Source organism: Crocuta crocuta, unplaced genomic scaffold (genome assembly GCF_008692635.1).
Source record: "Crocuta crocuta isolate KB4526 unplaced genomic scaffold, BGI_CrCroc_1.0 scaffold532, whole genome shotgun sequence".
Classification (NCBI taxonomy): domain Eukaryota; kingdom Metazoa; phylum Chordata; class Mammalia; order Carnivora; family Hyaenidae; genus Crocuta; species Crocuta crocuta.
Window position 1 is genome coordinate 21,718 of NW_027532419.1, and position 5,019 is coordinate 26,736.

The 5,019-nt window shown below is 32.9% G+C and overlaps 1 pseudogene; it reads left to right on the forward strand.

The window, feature by feature from the left end:
- The first annotated feature begins 1,825 nt into the window (after positions 1 to 1,825).
- LOC144243913 (large ribosomal subunit protein eL38 pseudogene) lies at positions 1,826 to 4,002 on the forward strand (annotated as a pseudogene).
- Positions 4,003 to 5,019: the final 1,017 nt, after the last annotated feature.

A 5,019-nucleotide genomic window follows, 5' to 3' on the forward strand; every position in this document is an offset into this window, starting at 1 on the left:
TTTAAAGCCCTCCAACCTGAATAATGTTCTGAAAACTTAGGTAGCAATGACATTGTGATCATGAATATTCATATATTTTAACAGGTAACTTTCTTTGAAAATAAATGCATGAAGGTTCAAAAGAATATCTTCAATTGTATAATCCACTAAAATCAACATTCACATATGTAGACCCTATATGGATAATAAGTAGATTATTTTAATGTTATTCCCCCGGGGCAATGAGCACACATTGGGGAGCCTAGGGAGTGGTGCTGTGTGTACTTTTGTTGCAGGTAAATTCCTCATTGTGTGCTTCGGTTTCCTCAGTCATAAAGCAAGAAGAAAAGAACTAAGCCCCATGGGAAATGGTGAAGGCTAAGAAAATTGTTATACACAAATAACTTAGAACAAGGCCAGATATGTGAGCCATAAATGCTAGTTATATATTTATTAATTACTTCAGTAATGAGTATTACAAAAAAACCATAGAACTCAGAATCTAAGACATTTTCATAATTTTATGTAGTCTAGTAATACTTCCTTTCCTGGGAAAGTATATTTAACAATTCTAGTTTAATATATTCCAGAATTTTATAGTTAATGTATGGTTAGAGGTTTTATTATGAAGGAAGATTCTTTAAGTAGGCAATGTTTCTAGACTATATATCTGCATTTGAAATGTGGAAAGATATTAAGGCTATAATCATCAAACTTAACTAGGCGAGAGTATCACTTAAATAGATGCAGTTTTATATCCCCCCCATAATTTCTGAATTCAAACTCTGGGTGAATGTACATATTAACCAGGTATTACAGGAGATTTTCACGCAGGTGGATAGACCTAGCAAAACACACTATGATTTTTAAAAAGCCATTTCCTTCAAAAATTGTCTCCAAATTTCTTCTATATGATGAGTAATAGTACATAAATTTGTTTGATTTCACATGTAAACTCAGGCAGTAAACATTTTAAAAGGCTGTTCTTCAATTTTAAAAATATTACTAAGAAAACAGTATTCAAGAGAAATTTAGATCAAATAAAAATTTCTAAGTTTTTTTTCTGTCAATAGATATTTCCAAATGCAAGATTAAAGAGAGAAAAAATGACAAAATGAAGAGAGTATGTGCAGAATGATTATATCTTCTTAAAAATAACTTCCTATGCTTTCAGTTGTACACATATAAAAATAAAAAAGGAAAAGATTAAGAGCAATAAAGTGGAACAAAGAGGCTTACTTATCCTGGTGAGCTGCCAGGATAATTTCATAATATTCTGCCTAGAAAAATATTGTGGTGGGGTAAAGGATAGTCAATATTAAAATCTTAACTGAGATTTAACTGATTAAAATTCATGTTGCAAATTGGCTATCTTTTTATGGATTGCAGAAACATGCCTACTATGACATTTTTAATGGATACTAAATATTCATTAATGAACAGCTGAAGCAGCATCTACAAATAATTTTCATTGGTAATTGAAGAAAGAAAAAAAGAAGTCCTTATACCAAGAAATTGGCAAATTATGTTTTGCCTCACTGTTTACAGCTTGAGAAAAGTCACTGGTGATGGTCTCTTTAAAATTAGAATATGCTGCTTGGTACTGGGCTTATGTTCTCAGTGTGGCACCACTTCCTGCCTTCATGCTTGTCAGCCCTATTGGATCCTACTGACATGGGATGAAATCTTGTTATGCCAATTTCGGACACAGATGTAGCTTTCTCATTTGCTTCTTCAGTGTGTTAATTTTGTCTTCAGATTGGGAGTCCACACACCTGGCATTTCTTACCACCATACCCCAGACCTCCTGAGTAAAATCCAATATGGACATGAAACTTTTAAGAACATGCGAATGTAAAATGCAAAGCTTTCTTTTTCTTAAAATTAGCTGCTTATATAAGTATGCTTGAACTTTTGCCCCCCCTTACCTTTCTGCCTTATTTGCTGGCAATTTTAAAATTTGGATGCATGGTTGATACTAATAAAAATTTGCTTTTAACAAAAACAGTTTAACAAAACAATACTATATATTAAAGGAAGAAAACAATAAAGGAAGCATGAGTAAATTTCAAAGAATGATAAAATAGGGACTGCCAGAGTAATATTTGAGTAATCTAAAGTATATATTTAGAAGAATCACGTATGAGTAGCGTAGCATTCTAATCCATGAATTGTACACTCTTTTTTGTTTATCTCATATGGAGACGGCACTGCAAAGGACTTTTTCCCTTCTTCCTTTTCCTGTTTTGACACAAGAAAAGAGAAATATTGTGTTGTGCAGTATTCAATAATTACAAGTTAAGAAGGCAAGTATGCATATTTTCACTGAAAAGGACAAGTAGCTAGTTACGGGCCACTTGCAGAGATCATTTTCAAGCAGATCCATGTCATAACAGAATGATATGACAGAGACCCAAAAGATTCAGATCTTTTGGGAGAAAGGATAAAATGTATCTTTAGTCTCAAATAAGATCCAGTTAGATTAATCTGTGACTGATGACAAGTGATATCCATGGACATAAAAAACATGTGTACTGAAATTGTTTTAAATTAGCTGTATATATTGATAAATGTCACATTAAAAAAACTTGCATTCTAAATTATATAATAACTAACTTTATTATTATATTTATAATGTTTGAGCTTTGGAGGAGGGATAGTTTAATGGATCATATACGAAAAGTATTGAGCTTATCTAGTTATATAATGGAAAGGGTTAGCTTAGTCACTTACACTTGGAAACACTCAGTTGCCAGTCAGTGGCAAATATACACATTATATTTATATATATTATATATTTATAATATATATGTATATATATTATAAATTTACAATATATGTATATATATTATATATTTATAATATATATGTATATATATTATATATTTATAATATATATGTGTGTATATTTATATATTTATAATATATGTGTGTATATTTATATATATGAATGATAATTTAACTTTTAAACAAGAATTAAGAAACATTATATAAAATATTATANCTTTATGTTATGCATTTTTCTAGGTAGTGGAGACAGAAATAAGACATGATGTCTGCTTTCATGCCATTTTGACTATTAAATAGATATATAAATAACTAAAAACAAGGCAGTAAGAACAAAAATTAATTCTACTAATAAATTATTACAGATTCTAAAGAGAAGTATGGGTAAGATACTTTAAAGGCAAGGTCAACATATTCTGATGGGGTATCAGGTGGAGGGAGGAACAGAAAAAAGTTTACAGGGAAGGGTGATGATCCAGACGGGAATGGCAGAATGAAAGTAAAAACTAAAAATTTATGCCATCATAAGAAATTCCATCTCTAGAAGAAAACAGTCCATGTTTTATTTATTTTATTTTTTTAAATCATTTCAGTCTTTAGTTTGTGGTATGGAGAATGGCATAAAATCACAAGGGAAATGCCTGTAAGAAGTACATCCTTGGCTTTTCAAAAGAACAAACAAAAAACAAACAGGAAAAGGCTTTACAGTCTAGTATTTCAAAATTAACTTATTAAAAGAAACAAAGAGTCAAAATAAGGTATAATTAAATAGTAAAAAATGCAAAGTTCATTTTAATAAAGCCATAAACTTGAAAAAATTAATTTGAGCTGCAAAGCTACATAAGGAATAGTTTGTTCTTCAAAAGTATCTCATCTGTTTCCTGTTCATTTAACACAGTTTTGTAACTAAATACCAAACCTGGGAAATGGAGGAAACTTGTGGCCCATTCAAAGTAAAGCGTCACTGCTCCCTTCTTGCCGCTGGCCGTGCGTGTCGGCAGCGCGCTCCTCTGTGCCCCTCGCAGAATTGAAGAAATCAAAGATTTCCTGCTCACGGCCTGGCGAAAGGATGCCAAGTCCGTCAAGATCAAGAAAAACAAGGATACCGTGAAATTTAAAATCCGCGGCAGCAGGTACCTTTACACCGTGGTCATCACAGACAAGGAGAAGGCAGAGAAACTGAAGCAGTCGCTGCCCCCAGGTTTGGCAGTAAAGGAGCTGAAATGAAACCGGCACACTGATTTGAACTATATTAAAATATTGAAAATTCAAATAAAAAAGAAAAAGAAACAAACAAAAAGTAAAGCGGCACTGAAAATATTTCCATGCTCCGAACCAAAAGCAGTGTGTAAAGATTACTTCCATGGCTCAACGGAGAAGAATAAATACTACTCAGAAATAAGCAAGTTTGCAAGAAGCTAGTAAACAGTTAAAACAAAGAAAGGTAAGGCCACAATTCTGCCCATGATCACTGGAACAGTTTGAAGTGTGAGGCAGGGTCAGGCCTAACCAGAGTGCAGGAACGGAAGCAAGGGAAAACGGTGAGCCTTGCACAGAAGGCCGACACACAATCTGAATGCACCTAAATCTCAAGTGAATGGAAAAGAAATGTTTTCTGAGAAGGAGACATTTGTGGAGATAGTACTGAAGAAGAGAAGACACAGAAGCCAGGAGAGATATGGAAAGAGAAATTACATTTGCAATTTTATAATCTCACAACTGTCTGTTCTAAAGTACTGTCTTCCAAGCTATTTGAGTTGGTCATCTAATAAAACCTTCTTGTTTTAAGGTTACAAAGATATTTTGAATTAGGCTACCAAGAAAAAAAGAGAAAAAAGTAAACAAACACATGCTTTTGCTGAGGTTTTCTCATTATACAATAAGGGCACCAACTGGTAGCAAATACTTCTCATGATATTTTTTTGTTGCTGTCATCATATGCCAACAAGGCAGGAGACACTGTGCTGAAGGAGATCACTGGGAACATTCCAAGCTCAAAATAAAATGTTTAACTTACACATAATACAAGTTATGTACAAGATTAGGAGGGGGGGACCCGCACAAATCTGGAACATGTAGATATCTTTACACATGGGCAAAGGGGAGAGAACACTTCAAATACCAACATGTTTGCACCATTCATTCATTGATGACTTAATGCCCACATTTAATTCCACGTAAATATTAGAACCTCTTGGAAAACCACTATAAATACAACAACCCATGTTTTAAAACTGTTTCTAGAACAACTGT